This window comes from Aethalodelphis obliquidens, unplaced genomic scaffold (assembly GCF_003676395.1).
Source record: "Aethalodelphis obliquidens isolate GAN/ISIS:26980383/991018 unplaced genomic scaffold, ASM367639v1 scaffold44, whole genome shotgun sequence".
Lineage (NCBI taxonomy): Eukaryota > Metazoa > Chordata > Mammalia > Artiodactyla > Delphinidae > Aethalodelphis > Aethalodelphis obliquidens.
In genome coordinates, this window is record NW_020837988.1 from 5,112,987 (window position 1) to 5,129,747 (window position 16,761).

The 16,761-nt window shown below is 45.8% G+C and overlaps 1 protein-coding gene and 1 non-coding gene across 9 annotated transcripts in view; one reads left to right on the forward strand and one right to left on the reverse strand.

Moving 5' to 3' along the window:
- Positions 1 to 16,761, reverse strand: part of SLC39A11 (solute carrier family 39 member 11) — a 416,650-nt gene that overhangs the window by 143,415 nt on the left and 256,474 nt on the right. The window lies entirely within an intron of this gene.
- On the forward strand, positions 16,406 to 16,512 carry LOC113606709 (U6 spliceosomal RNA). The gene has a single exon (XR_003427671.1). It is a non-coding gene; the product is annotated as a U6 spliceosomal RNA (small nuclear RNA).

Here is a 16,761-nt window from a genome sequence, read left to right on the forward strand (position 1 = left end):
CAGTCTACACACACAAAATCCAAAGGCTGATCAAAAGCAGGGAGACAGGAGGATCCATTCACTTACATTTCCTTCCCCTTCCTGCTTGTTTCCCAGAGAATCAGAATAACTTGGGGAGAAGAAATTCAATTACCAACATGAGTGTGGCAATGTTTGCTGAGAAATTGGGTTCTGTTTCCTCCATCAGCTGTGGGATTGGCACAACTTCCGTTATATAATGAAGGCTGAATTTGAAACACTGAACGTGAAGCAGCTACTCAACATGGGTTACATCAACCTTGGCACGTAGAGAAAGCAAGGCCCGTGGAGGCCCTTCTTAGTAGCCACGTGGAACTTCAAGGAAGAGCCAGCGTGGTTCTCCCCATCCTGGCAGAAGATGCCTCAGCTTGGAGACATTCAAAACTACAGCCTGTTTCTGTCTCTAAGCCTATCCGTAATTCTCATATATTTATATTTTTGTAAAGCTTTAAATATAACTACGTGAAAGACCATTCCCCAAAGGGAGTCACCAATATCCCCGATACACTGACTGTCACTTGTTCCTACCCCTCGTCCAGTATGTGCACGTTGATGTTTCGCACATTTGCGGCCAGTGCACGTGGTAGAGAGAACAGATGCTGGAGCACACGGGCTGCTGTGGGATCATATGGCTCTGTCAACCATGGGACTGTGGCTCTGTCAATCACTAGCCATAAAGGCTTTAGGCAAATGCCGTATCTGAGTCTCAGTGCCCTTAGAGTAAAATGGGTTTCATAGCCGTATCTACTTAGGAAGGCTGTTACGAGGACTAAAATATATGTAAAGCACTTGGCACAGAACCTGGCACCTGAAAAGTACAATTCACATTAGCTATCGCAATTGATTATACATACTGTTTTTTTGGGTACACTTCCTTCGAATTTTATTTTTTCCTCATACATTTTATTTTATTTTATTTTTTATTTTTTGGCCGCACCACATGGCTTGTGGGATCTTAGTTCCCCGACCAGGGATCGCACCCGGGTCCACAGCAGTGAAAAGCCCAAGTCTTAACCGCTGGACCGCCAGGGAATTCCCTGATTATACATCTTAATATACAGTTTCATATTCCATTTGTTTCTTTTAAAACTACAGAAATATTTTCCAAATTTCTTAGCCTCTGGGACTCTAGCTTTTAATGGCTCGAAGGCATAGTTGCTTAGTTCCAAGCCAATCATTTGCAAAACCATTTCTTTTTTATTCAAGCCTGAGCGGTCGCTCTTTCTTTTCCAGATGCTAAAAGATACAGTGCTTCTCTCTTGCCACATGGGGGCGTACTCTTCTGCTCCCTCCCACCCAGGATGGGCACCCACCCACCCAGGGCAAGTACCGCTTGACTTCACGAACCAGTTCTCTGTTTTAGGGCTTCATGATTCATACATACCGCTGGAACATGTAAAAGGGCTGACCTATCCCAGGAGACAGAGCTTGGCACATGAGGGAAAATTCCTATTGCAGTTGGGGATGGATGGGGAATCTTTGTGATCCTTAAATCTTTCAGGTGCCTCCCTGCTTGCTTGTAAGTAACTGCCGGCCAAAAATTGGTTTCCTAGTATTGAACTACAGCGGAGCTGTATCACACGTGCGCTTTACAAATGCAAATGCAGATAGATGCATTTGAAAAGAAACAACAGAAAATTCCCTTCTTTGACCCATGGCTCCCCTTCCACCTTCCAGTACTACCTCCTGGAATTAATTTTGGATTCGATCTCACAAGAAAGGAGAGGCGTCAGTGGAAATGGAGAGAAAAACAAAACAAATTCATTCTTGGCTTTTGACCTTGGGGGGTAGGAGGCAAGTCCTGGTGGTTTAAGAAAGAAAAAGGATTTTCAAGAAGGGTGGGGCAGATTTTGACTCTTCAATATTTTGCCTTAAATGCTGTCTTTAGAACCCCGTGGGCACTTGAAACGTGCCTCAACTGTCAGGAACAGGGCAGCTGGGGGTGCAGTAGAGTGTGATATAATGCAGTCTATCGTTGGTCAAGAGACAGAGGAAAGAGGGAAGGAAAAACGATGCTCACGCCTTTCCTGGGAGAAATTCCTTACAAGGTCACCCACCCAGGAGTGTCCCTAGATCCTCCGGAACCCCTTGGAAAGACCGACATCTAGGCTGCAAATGTAAAGTCCTGGCATAGAACCAATGGCAGGACATTCATTTAAATGTCATCAATTTAATAAGTTTAGTGGGTTGAACTAGTCAAGGCAGGGCTGGTCAGCCATTTAATCCATCTCTCCTTTGGGCAAGTACCCCCAATACAACTCTCCTTCCAATAACCTCATTTCTGATTCTAAAGATATAAATGCATATTTAAGCAAACTTGGAAAACCTCTAAGTATACAGAAGAAAACTGAAATCCCATCAGCTAAAACAAAAAATTGAGAGTTTGGTGTATCTCCTTGCAAGTTTTCTCAGGTGGTTTTACGTAACTGAGATGATCACATTATACAACTGCTGACTATTTTTACTCCCACTAAACGTAACACAAACGTTTCCGCCATACGATTAAAAACCCTTATAAGCATTTCAAGCAGCACAAAGTACTATTTACATTCTCACACCATTGAGCATTTAGGCTGTTTCCAAATTTTCTTCCCTATAAATATCACTGCAACATCTTTAACCTATATAAACAATCAGAGATCTGAACAAAGTTCCCAGAAGCTGAAATGCTGATCAGAGGGCCTGGATGTATTTGTCTAATTAATTTCCAGAAAGGCCACGCCATTTATAGTCCCCTGGGCAGAGTTTGCAAGTTCTCATCATGCCATTTTTTAGTCAGCTTGGGTATTTCTCTTTTAAAAATAAGTGTATTTATTTATGGGAGAAATGACATTTCCCTTCCTTTGTATTTCTCTGACTACAAGTGAAATTGAACATTTTTCATAGTTCCAGGCATATTACTTTCCTCTTTTGTGAAAGGTCCTCTGTCCAAACAAGGCCTCTTTAAGGAATGAGAATATGATTCGCTTTCTCCTTACAGATACGAGTAACTTTCCTGTGATCCACTTATGTGTGTCAGTGAGTAATGAGATGGAGCTGGGAGCAGCAGGTATTATTACACATCAGACGGATGAAACCACCTGGTCACACTGGAATTTCAGCCTCCATTTGCTAAACTCCTTTTTGACATTTCTCAAGACGGCAAAGTGCCCTTAAAACAAAAAAGTGTTGGACAAAACTCTAATTCAAAAACATACATGCACCCCTATGTTCACAGCAGCACTAGTCACAATAGCCAAGGCATGGGAACAACCTAAGTGTCCATCTACAGATGAATGGATAAAGAAGATGTGGTATATATATATATATATATATATATATATATATATATATGTATATGTATGTATAATGGAATACTATACAGCCATAAAAAAGAATGAAATAATGCCATTTGCGTCAACATGGATGGACCTAGAGATTATCATACTAAGTGAAGTAAGCCAGACAAAGACAAATACCATATGATATCACATATATATGGAATCTAAAATGTGACACAAATGAACTTACTTATGAAACAGAAACAAACTCACATACATAGAGAACAGACTTGTGGCTGCCAAGGCGGGGTTAGGGGAGGGGAGGGATGGATTGGGAGTTTGGGATTAGCAGATACAAACTATTATCTAGAGGATGGATGAACAAAAAGGTCCTACCGTAGAGCACAGGGAACTGTATTCAATATCCTGTGATAAACCATACTAGAAAAGAATATGATAAATAATATATATGTGTGTGTGTGTATAATTGAATCACTTTGCTGTACAGCATACATTAACACAACATTGTAGATCAGCTATACATCAATAAAATTTTTTTCAAAAGTGTTATCTGCCTGATTTATACCGCTACCTGGTATGGCCCCAAAAGCTAATTTTCTCTCTCAATATTCAAACACACCTGTTTTCTTTTTTTTTAATTTTTTTGGCAGTGTACTTTTATTTTTTAATTTATTTTCTGAAGTATAGTTGATATAATAGTTTGCATCTGCTAATCCCAAACTCCCAATCCATCCTGCCCGCCCACCCCCCGCTCCCCCCTGGCAACCACAAGTCTGTTCTCTATGTCTGTGAGTCTGTTCCTGTTTCATAGATAGGTTCATTTGTGTCATACAAAACACCACTGTTTTCAAAAGCAGAGGGTATTTGAGAGCTCCTCTTGCTTCCCTAGCCTTCTGTCCCCCCACACCCCTGGGATTCTTGTACACAGCACAGCAGTTTTGCAAACAGTACATATAGGCAGACCTCAGAGATACCATGGGTTCAGTTCGGGACCACCCCAATGAAGCCAATAACGCAGTAAAGCGAGTCCCACGAACTTCTTGGTTTCCCAGTGCATATAAAAGTTATGTTTACACTATGATGAAGTCTATTAATGTGCAACAGCATCAGGTCTTAAAAATATCTTAAAAATACTTTATTGCTAAAAAAATGCTGACCGTCATCTGAGCCTTCAGTGAGTTGCAGCAGTAACATCAAAGATCACCAATGACAGATCACCATAACAAACAGAATAATAATGAAAAAGTTTGAAATAGTGTGAGAATTACCAAAATGTGACACAGAGACACAAAGTGAGCAAATGCTGCTGGAAAATGGCGCTGATAAAACTTGTTCGAGGGACTTCCCTGGTGGCGCAGTTGTTAAGAATCTGCCTGCCAATGCAGGGGGACACATGTTCGAGCCCTGGTCTGGGAAGATGCCACATGCCGCGGAGCAACTAAGCCCATGCACCACAACTACTGAGCCTGTGCTCCACAACTACTGAGCCCGTGCTCCACAACTACTGAAGCCCACGCGCTCTAGGGTCCATGCTCCACAACAAGAGAAGCCACTGCAATAGGAAGGCTACACACCGCAACAAAGAGTAGCCCCCACTCGCCGCAACCAGAGAAAGCCCACGCGCAGCAACAAAGACCCAACGCAGCCCAAAAAATAAAAAAACTCGTTCGATGCAAGGTTGCCACAAACCTTTGATTTGTTAAAAAAAAAAAAATCTGCAAACTCAGTAAAGCAAAGCATAATAAAATGAGGTCTGCCTGTATAGCAAAAAAATCTAACGTGTACAGGACCCTTGCTAGAGTTTCTGAATTTAGCAAATAAAAAGACAGGGTGCTCAGTTGTATAAGAATTTCAGATAAAACAGAAACTTTCAGTATAAGTATATCCTGAATATTGCAGGGGATATACTTATGCTAAAAAGTATTCATTGTTTATCTGAAATTTGAATTTAACTGGGTATCCTGTATTTTAACCGACAGTCCTACTTACCCAATCTAGAGTCCGAGTTCTAGGGTGGGGAGAAGTTGGGCAGACCGACTGCACTCTCCTCTGAAAGCAGCCACACACTCGTCTCAGTGAAAAATCTTTCAATGATGTACTACATGGGTCACGTATAATCCAGGGTAGGAAAAGATTCTGTTAGAGACCAAGGAAACTTCATGGAAAGATACCTGAAGTATGTATATATGTATTTATTTATTTTTATAAATGTCTTTATTTATTTTTGGCTGCGTTGGGTCTTCGTTGCTGCACACGGGCTTTCTCTAGTTGTGGCGAGCGGGGGCTATTCTTTGTTGCGGTGCATGGGCTTCTCATTGCGGTGGCTTCTCTTGCTGCGGAGCATGGGCTCTAAGTGCATGGGCTTCAGTAGTTGTGGCTCGCAGGCTCTAGAGCACAGGCTCAGGAGTTGTAGCGCACGGGCTTAGTTGCTCTGCGGCATGTGGGATCTTCCCGGACCAGGGCTCAAACCCGTGTCCCCTGCATTGGCAGGCGGATTCTTAACCACTGCGCCACCAGGGAAGTCCCAACTGAAGTATTTACTTTGCTTAGTTACTAACCTTTAGGCAGAGACGCAACTGGAGTTTAAGAAACATAATGAAAACCTTATTTACAATCTTTTTAACTATAATAGACTTCTCCATTTATCATTCTAATAATCTCAATCCACACGATTGTCAGAGGGTGAAATGCTGTCTGTGTAAGAAGGCTGATTAGATTCCCTTGTCTTTTCAGTCAGTACATATTTTCCAGGCCCTGAAAGTCATCCATGCCTTAGCTTTGATGCTTATGAATAAGCAATTGCTTTGCTACAACAGAGAAACAAGTAGGTCTGCGTAATTGGTAAAAAATTAAATGTATGCCAGAAGAAGAAATGGGTTCACTATTAGCTAAAGATTCCTCATCCATTAAGCAAACCACCCACTAAAACGTTGTTTGTTCCAAATAGCTAAGATGATAATTTCTACTCTCGGTCAACGGAACCAAGATTTCCAATAAGATTAAAACGTCCACCTACCAGGTCAGCTCTTCTACCGCCTTATCAACGTGAGCTCATTCCTGATGAATTAACTGCTCTCCAAAAATAAATCCCACGTGGACTCCAGAGCTGCCTCTGATTCTTCTTAGCTTACCCTACACATTGTGTTCAGTGCAAACACCCTGGTGGGCAAGACACCTCCATAACTACTGAGGGATCCACCAGCAGAAGACATTTGCTTCAAAAGAGTTCCAGCCCCCTCATTAGAGAAAGGGCATTTTGGAGAATTGAAGACTGCTTAGAAGAGCTTTACAGAGGATTCTCAACCTCCGGGAAAGATCGGGGCTCCTCGCTTGACTTATACAGTTGTAAATTACCAGGTCGAGGAGGTGTCGTCCAAGAGGACAGCACCTATTTCAGGCTTGTGTCCAACTGCTAACATGAACTTCATAGTCATTTGGGTCACTTTCACCTTTGACATAAGGCCACTCTGCCATCTCCTCTAATTCTGAGGATAAACATTCGTAGCCAAGACCACTGTATCTCCAAGTGTGGAATGAAGACATCCATTGCTGTGCGTGGTGGAGGCTCTTAAAAGATGACTCCTGAACCACCCCCACCCCCATCCCGGTAGCTCCTGAATTAGAACCTATGGGAGAAGGGCCCAGGAATCTGCATTGTACAAGCCATATGTCCCTTCACGCTCACCCCAACATATTTCTGATACAGACTACACTCTAAAAATGAATGTTTTAGACTGCCCAACTACAAATGAGTCGAGGGATTACCTCTGTACTTAAATTTACTTTAGTCCAGGGACTTCCCTGGTGGCGCAGGGGATAAGACTCTGCACTCCCACTGAAGGGGGCCCGGGTTTGATCCCTGGTCAGGGAACTAGATCCCACACGAATGCTGCAACCAGGAGTTCGCATGCCACAACTAAGGAGCCCACGTGCTGCAACAAAGGAGCCCGCCTTCCGCAACTAAGACTGGGTGCAGCCAAATAAATAAATAAATACTTTTTAAAATGTACTTTAGTCCAAATACTACTGCCTAATTTGGTGTCTCAAAGTACTAGACAGAGATATATCTGACCCTTCGTCATAGCTGGGCACCTAAAGATTCATATGGCTTTTTTCCAAACACGCAGTGGGAAACTTAAAGGAATTTAAGACTAGAAGATGAAAAGTAATTGAACTATCTTGATAGGAACCATCATTTCCTTACATAAAATAAAAATCCTTTTCTTTTTTTTTTTTCAAGAGGATATGGGTCATCGTAAGGAAATTCAATCACCAGCAGAAGAACGGAGAGAAAAATAAATTCCTTCAAATCAAGACACTCTCTCATCTTGCCTAAGTCGATATAGGGTCTATAGACAGGGACTATATAGGGTCTAAATCAATATAATCCCTCTATTTATATATATAGCGTTTCCTCTTTTATCCTAGAAGTTGGTCACCAGGAATCAAAACATGGCAGGATAGATGAAAACTCTTAGCTTCTATAATCAAGAGAGTATCCACACTGCCAATATTAACAAACAGCATGACATTCTGCAAACCACAATGGGAAACAAAATCTTTCGTCAAAGGCCGCAAAACTGAAAGGAAAACATGGTGCTTCTAAATAGGTTTAAGTGAGACTAAAATTTCATAAATATTTCTTGGTTTATGGATTTTCTTTGCTTTTCGAGATACAAACAGTTGATGCTGGATCACAGGATAATCGCTGGAGATAACAACGAAAAAAGAAGAAGATGAGCACAGGCCTGAAGATTTAGGGTTTGCTTTTTGTCTTCGCTACAAGGAGGTCAGAGAGCTGGGGCTTGACCCGGATGCAAAGGAGACTGCAAGTCCACGTCTGGCTTCAGTAGGAAGTGTTTCTTGGTCACAGTCCCCAATGCTGGGGAACAGAACCCAACTCATTCATTGGAAGTGTCCCGAGGGAGGGGCTCGTGGAACCAACCCAGGAAGGCCACAGAACCCACCCTGGAACGCAGACAGGGCCAAGGGAGACCAGGACTTCCTGCTCCACCCACAAAATGCCCCCACGTCGCCCTCAGGATGGCACCCTTATCCCCAATGTCCCAAAATGCTGGCCACTCCTGCTGTAACACTGCCCCCTTTGCCGTCAGGTCCATCTAACTGGCCAAGCCAAGGTCACCTCCAGCTGCCAGACAGGCTGGAAGTCCAGCTTCTATCCTGAAAGGCAGGCTCTGTCTTTCACCAAGACTTGCGAGATGGGGCAGAAGGGAGAGTCCCAAACATGCTCAAGGGGTTCAGGGCCCAAGCAGCTAGGGGAGAGAGGGGTGGAGAGAGGGAGAGAGATATTCGTGTCCTCAGACATCTAAGTCTGCAATGTCTTATTCTACATTAAAGTTGCACCATATTTTTCTCACTCTTTAGAAAGACACAACGAAATGAACAGAATCCACGGTAGACAATTCTCACACCAACTCTATCTCCAGTGCTCTACACGTAACCCTAGGAAAGTCCCAACCGCTCAAGATTTTTGCTTCTTCCAAGTGTAACTGAGCTGAATTAGACAGACTCCAGGGCCCCTTCTAGCACGAACCTTCTATGCTTCTGGAGACAGCCTCTGACACAGCTGGCCTAAGTGACCACTCATCCCTGGTGAGTAGGAGAGAGCGGCTGTTTCCAGTGCCAGAGTTTCTAGAACTCTGTTCTAGCCCAAGAAATTCCCCCAGATGAGTTTCACAGACAGCACATTCCAACCGTTCATAACATAAGGACGTGCTCTAAAGGAGCAGCAAGTTCATTGGCCCCTGGGGAATCAACGTCTTTTGCGCCCTCAAGTAAAAGCACTATTTTCCCTTAAAATGTATTAAAATATCTTCTGACAAATTCCCACCCATTACAGGAAATATACAAAATACTGATGAGCACAAAGAAAGACAGAAAACCACTCCCCACCCAGAAGTGACCACCTTTTAAAAATCCTAACAATCTTTTCTATATTTATACTGTGTGTGGATACACACACACACACATCTTTTAACTGAATCATACTATTTTGAAACATGACTTTACACAACAATAAATCGTAAATACATTCCATATCATAATACATTCTCCCGAATCAGAGGTTCTCAACCAGATTCCTGTCAGCTGCTAGAGGTCGAGATGCGTACGATGCAGAATTTCCAGTAGCCGAACAGAGAGCTAAGAATACATACTCAGGGGCTTCCCTGGTGGCGCAGTGGTTGAGAGTCCGCCTGCCGATGCAGGGGACACGGGTTCGTGCCCCGGTCTGGGAAGATCCCACGTGCCGCGGAGCGGCTGGGCCCGTGAGCCATGGCCGCTGAGCCTGCACGTCCAGAGCCTGTGCTCCGCAACGGGAGAGGCCACAACAGTGAGAGGCCCGCGTACCACAAAAAAAAAAAAAAAAAAAAAGAATACATACTCAAACATATATACAATGGAACATTACTCAGCCATAAAAAAGAACGAAATAATGCCATTTGCAGCAACATAGATAGACCTAGAGATTGTCATACTGAGTGAATTAAGTCAGACAGAGAAAGACAAATATCATATGATATCACTTATATGTGGAATCTAAAAAAAAAATGGTACAAATGAACCTATCTACAAAACAGAGTCACAGATGTAGAAAACAAACTTAGGTTAACAAGGGGGAAAGAAGGGAATAGGGATAAATTGGGAGATTGGGATTGACACATACACACTACTGTATATAAAATAGGTAACTAATAAGGACCTACTGTATAGCACAGGGAACTCTACTCAATACTCTGTAATGGCCTATATGGGAAAAGAATCTAAAAAAGAACGTATATATGTATATGTATAACTGAATCACTTTGCTGTACAGCTGAAACTAACACAACACTGTAAATCAACTATACTCCAATATAAAGCAAAATTAAATTTAAAAAAAAAAGAATACATACTCAAGATTCCTTTTCCTGTCAGAAGAAAAGATGCGCTTACTGTCCAAATCATTTTAAAGTCAAGCACAACCAATGAACTTCCAGGCCTCCAGTGAGGTCTGGGGTTTAGAATCATGAAAGGTGGCTGGACAGGAATGAGGAATCACCAGTTTAAAATTGGCCGAATGTTGGTGGAACTTAAAAGGGCCAATGTTTCTTGTTCTGAGACTTCTGTGATGTAAATGTTATCTTTAGGAGTGGTTTCTGAGCCCTTCCTTCTTAGGCTCGATTTAAATGGTGTATGAAAAAGAACATGTGTCTAAGCAGGGGTGCCTTCTGCAGCCTACGTTTCCATCATATTGAACATTTTTCCCGTTCATCATTTATTTGTTGTCTGTTTGCAAGGCCATCGCCTCGTGTCTGGGCCTGAGCTTTGCTCACAGTTACATCTACAGCACCCAGCATGGTGTCTGGCACAGAGGAGGTTACTTAAATATTTCGCGTACTAACCCTATTAGAGGTGTTATCCTAACTACCCACTCACAGAAGGCACTACTTCAACCTAATCCTCCCCAGGAGACAGGGGGGGGGGGGGGGGGGGAAGGAGGGGAGAGCAGTTCCATGAACAGTAAATGCCAAGCTGAAAAGCAGGATAATCAAACTCATAACCTCATATAATCACCAACCCCCCGGCCCCGTGACACACAGCAGCCCAAGATGAGCTGATTCTTGCTTCATGACCCCCTCTGCTCCCCGATTCAGGATCAACTATCACTGACCGAGCGTTTGTTGTATACCCTGCAAGGTCCCGGATGTTCAGTGACCTGGAGAACTTTGTATCTTCTTTAATCCTAGAAGCAGCTCTAGGAGGTATGAACCCATCTTACAGGTAAGGAATGGGTTAGCTCCGGGCCCTACCCAACATCCTTCCTTCTGAGTAGCTGCCCGGCCCCTATACCCAGCTCCGCCTCCTTCCTGTAACTGACAGCCTACAGTGTGCGTGCGGGTGCGTGTGTGTGTGCGTGTGTGTGTGATGCTTCTTCCCTATCCTCTTGGTCCAGGAGGAGGAATTTTCCCTAAATACTCTTGCCCTTTTGTCCCGCCCTTCACACCTCCTGTGGGGAAGAAGTGAGTTTCCTGAGAGATGAATCTGGGGGGACGGACATGCATGGTTCAGCCCCCTCCCTCTTCCCTTGAGTGCCAGGGTGCCCACAGGTAACATGTCTCTGGTCTAATCCCCCACGTGGCAAGTCTTAAGGCGGGGCGGCGGGGGGCGGGGCAGGGCCCACGTGGCTCCACAGATGTGTCTGTGATTGGCGGCTAAGTCTGCCTAATTCTGCATTCACCATCATGAATCCCATTGTTGCTGCATACAAAACCATTGCCTCTAACCTAACCTTCATTGGTAATGACAGTGAAATTATTTCCATCTGCCTCCTTTGCTTCTTACTGTTGATTCAGAATTCAGACAGGGAAGACCCAACACCCAGCCCTAAACCTGCTCTAGCGTCCAGTCCACAGTGGTCAGCGCGTGGATGGACTTGTGATTCAAGCCAGCCCATCAAAGTCCTTGGTCTACACATAATGCCCATGGACCCTGCCCCATGGACTCGAGCCTGGCCACGCCAGCAAAGACAAGGGAAATACATCGGGTGGAGAAGTCACCTCAGAGGTGCCATGTCCCCTGTTCCAGGCCTGCTGCCTATTCGTGAAGCTCCCCCTTTTCCCATGAGCTCCCAGTACTACCCTCCCCACCAGGGAGCCAATAAAAATCCCTCTGGCTCCACCTCGTCTAACTGATCCCCGTCCTCAGCAGCCAAGAGAGGTCGGACTGAAGCAAGAAAACCTGGCTCGGACTGAGTGACCCTGCTAGGGATGACGACTCCTCAGCTACAAAGCAGCAGGGACCGGGATGCAGACCCAGATCTCCCGACTGCCGGTGCGGGGCCGTTTCCACCAGCCACGCCACCTCAATCTCTTTCCCCTTCAGCCTCGCCACCACTGCTTCTAAAACCCCAAATCCCCTCGACCCACTAATTCTCTGAAACATTTGGGGCACAAACGTTTCCTTCCACCACGCAGACCCCCCAGGATGCACGTCACTGCCTTGCCCCCTGTAGCTTCGGCCCTCGCCGTGCTGAACAAACTAGACGTCTGAGGGCAAAGAGGGCTTGAACTTGGCCTCCAGGCCCATCTTCTTACCCAAGGCAGATCCCCAGTTCCTTGCACCAGTCTCCTGGCCTGAGCTCTGGCCGGATTAACCACTCTGCCCTCAAAAGCAGCCAATCTTCTTGATCAGGCCAGTCACGTGTCAAGCCCGTGCCAAAGCCCATCCAGAGAAGACCGGGTGCAGAAACGGACGAGCCCAGAGGCACCTATGAGAGAGGCAGTGAGGGCAAGTGGGCGCGCGTCTCCTCCTCCGCCTTCCTCTTCTCTTCCAGAAAGCAAGCCCTGCGTCACCAAGATGGAAAGCTCCCAGACACTGGTTGGATTCAAGAAAATCACATAAAGAATAACAAGGGATTATGTGGGGATGGGACAGGGAACTGGAGCTTACTAACCAGGAAGAAATTCCAGGAGATGATGGACAAAGCGGTGGTAAATGGCATCGACAAGGATCAGCAAAGTCCCTTTCCTGGGGGACGGGACGAGGGCGTCACAAAGTATATCCTGCCGCAGAGAACCTGCACGGGGCAGAAGCACCTGTATTCTTTTTTTTTTTTTTTTGCGGTACGCGGGCCTCTCACTGCTGTGGCCTCTCCCGTTGTGGAGCACAGGCTCCGGACGCGCAGGCCCAGTGGCCATGGCTCACGGGCCCAGCCGCTCTGCGGCATGTGGGATCCTCCCGGACCGGGGCACGAACCCGCGTCCCCTGCATCGGCAGGCGGACTCCCAACCACTGCGCCACCAGGGAGGCCCAACACCTGTATTCTTTCAGGTGAGAAGAACCCCTATGTTAGCGTAACCTACAAAGCTAGAAAGGTGAAGGCCCACCAAGGCCCTGTTGGATATTCTTGGCTTAGGTGGGCTCATTTCCAATCTGCACGGGCTTACGGCTTATAAATAAGGAGCCGCTAGCACATCACTGAGATGCAAATAATTTACACATTATGTAAATGCGGCTAAACGGCTGTCTCTGAAGGTCTGTTTTTCTAATCAGCTAAATATCTCCCCAGCAATACTTCCGTACTATTAATCTGTTCAAAAGACATTTCGGACAGAGGGCAGAGGTAAACCTCGGCACAGCTACCCACGCTGTTAAGCAAAACAAACAAAAAAACAAAAAACGACTCTCCAAGAACGGGGTCCCATCTAGTAAAGAAAAACCACCCTCCCAACCTGGGTGTTCTCCGTGGAAAAGAACACAAGTCAGCTCGTACGACGGCAAACGCGTGTTTGACTTGTGGGTGGGGGGTGGACCCTGGAAAGAAGAATCTGCTGGCACCGCTAGGGAGGCACAAGGGGAAATTCCGGGCCGACCTGGCATCAGTTTGCCACCACCTCCCCACTCTCCAGATCAGCAACAGTGATTCGGACACAGGAGCCGCCTGTTCCCCCACCTCCCAGGGTTAAAGGGGAAGAACGCTACTGTGGCTGTGAGTCCCAGATGTCTCCCTTTGCTCACCTTTTCAGCGTATGCATGTGTGTGTGTGTGAGAGAGAGGGAGAGAGAGGGAGGGAGAGGGAGAGAGAGAGGGAGAGGGAAGGAGGGAGGGAGAGGGAAGGAGGGAGGGAGGGAGGGAGAGGGAAGGAGGGAGGGAGGGAGGGAGGGAGGGAGAGAGAGAGAGCAGCGAGCACACGTGTGCCCACAGCCAGATTATGATCAGTTTATTTGCTTTGAGGTGGTCTAGCAGTTTCTCCTCTTCCTCTTGGGGGCATGTCAATCAAAGCAAAGAACGGTGGGCGGGCCCAGCCTGAGTCGCTGGCGGGCTGGCTGAAGGCGCCGGTCCTCCAGGAGACACACACCAGGGAAACAAGACAAGGGGAAAGCCCACAGCAGGCTCTCTGGAACTTCCCCCTTTTCTCACCTCTCCAGGCTTCTCTCCTTTCCTTCTTCTCCAGGGTAATGACACAGAGGACTCTCTGTCACCGGGTATGAAGCGTGCGGGAAGAGCGGTTCTGGGGCAGCAGAGGAGACTCTGGGTTCACTCCCTTTCCAGGAGCCGGTTCCCCGGACGCCCAAGTTCACATCCCAGTCCTCCCACTTCCTGGTTATGCATCTTTAGGGATGTCACTTGGGACCCTTGGATCTCAGTTTCCACGCTTGCCATGTGCGGATGATAATACTGCCCGCCCTGAAGGACAGGTGAGGGGAGATGGGGGCGGGGGGTCCCCTGGTGGGCACACATCAAATACAACACGAACCCCATCTCAGCAGTTCCCACCATGAACTTGTATTACATTTATAAAAATATAAAAGAAAGGCTAACGGCGTGTCTAGTACACCTAGTCCATTCTTCACTTAAATCCCCCAAATCAGGAGGTTCGTAGTGAAGGAGAAAAAATTAGATCACGGATTGAATGCAGAATTTTCAAGTGCCGCCCAATCCCAACTCTCCACACCCGCACAGCAGAAACGTGCCTTGGCTGTTAATGTGAACGTTTCAAAATTCCACAATCACATTGACATTTTCAACTTTCAGAAAGGATCACCTGCTGCTAAAGATAACAGGGACTTTGCATCAATAAAAGGAGAGGGCTAGTGCCCTTCAAGAGCACTGGCAATTTCGCTTTGGAGTACAAAGTAACTTGTTTTTCCCTTCCTTTTCTTTCATTAAAAAAAAAAAAAAGATTTACTGATCTAATGTAGTTTACTGAGGTTAACAGTAATACCAGTTTGCACTTCCTAAAAAATGTTACAGCCAAGGAGATGGGAGCATTTGGAATCCCTGAAGCATGCTGGTTGGTTGGTTGCTTATGCAGATATACATAGATAGACAGATAGACAGATACAGGCAGATGGATAGACAGGCAGATCTACATACATGAGTACATACGTGATCTGTGTAATATATATAAATAATATTCTGATGTTATTTCATTGAGCAATTATATTTCCATTTTCAGATTTAATTTTTTTAATTATACATATATGTATAATGATTTTATACACACAAACACACACACACACACATATAATTTTAGAACTCCACCTTGGAAACTGAAACTTAATGGCTTAATGAGAGCATCAGACAGCTAATTGCTGGGAGGAATAAGCACCACTCTTTACTCTCTGGATTTGACCATAAAGACAGTTAATAAGGAAAATGGCTGGGAGGAAAATTGGTTTCTAAAAACTAATCAAGCCGACAGAATGCAGCTCCCAGCAAGGGAAACACGTCTCTCTCTACCATTTTCGGTTAAGGTTTGGGGGTCTTCCAAGGGTGGCTGTCTTTGTGTAACAAATCCAGCGGGCACTCTGCGTAGATGGCCCCCTGCCTCAGAGGGGGGCTCTACGTGGAACACTTCCCATGTGCGGGGAGGCTGAATCCCTGAGCCTTCTGCTTTCTGAGGCTGTTGGGAGCCAACAGAGCAAAGAAAGAAACTGGTTCTGGGATGGCAGGAATAAGAGGAATTAGGTATCCAATGGAGTGGGGCTGACCAGTGACAACAGCATGGGGACGAAGGAGGCCACACTCACGCTCAAAGGTGGACCCTGCCTGGCAAAACGAGACGATTTAATGGGGACAGAACGGAAACCTTGCCAGGCTGGGAACACACTTTCTCATGCTGTTCCCACTCAGCGACCACAAGGAACCCATGAAGAATGGCTTGGTTTCTAGTGGGAAACAAATGCCACCCAACAGAGGTCCAGAGAAGGGGAAAGACGTGGCTGGGGAGAGCTCTGTATTCCTCCAGCTTCAGCTCAAAGCAGAGATGCCTTCCTGAAAATGAAGGCCGCAGAAGGACAGACTCTCCAAGGGATGTTCAGATTATTACTGACCATTAATGCAAAAGAGGATCAGTCATCCTCAAGCCACACTGTGGCGCTTACTACACAGAGAGGGTGGGGAGGCCAAGATGTGTATGGTAGGAGCTGTCTGTGACCAGCTGGATGGCAGAACACCCTAACAGAACCCAGGCCAGGTTTACAGTCTTTCACGGTGGCTCTCAAACTTGAGTGTGCAAAAGTGAATGAATGAAGGAACAAATGAATAAACAAAAAACAACAGAAGATCACCATTTAGGAAGCCTGAGCAAAGTACAGGTTCTTGTGTTCATTTCAACAGCACACATGCCAGAGTTAGAAAGATACAGAGGAGACTAGCATGGCCCCTGAGCAAGGATGACACCCACACTGGTGAAGCATTCCATATTTTTCTTTTTCCCTTCATTTTTTTAAAATTTATTTATTTATTTAATTTATTTTTGGCTGCGTTGGGTCTTTGTTGCTGTGCGCGGGGCTTTCTCTAGCTGCGGCGAGAGGAGGCTACTCTTTGTTGCGGCGCGCAGGCTTCTCATTGTGGTGGCTTCTCATTGTGGAGCACGGGCTCTAGGCGTGCGGGCTTCAGTAGTTGTGGCTCACAGGCTCAGTAGTTGTGGCTCACGGGCTCAGTAGTTGTGGCTCGC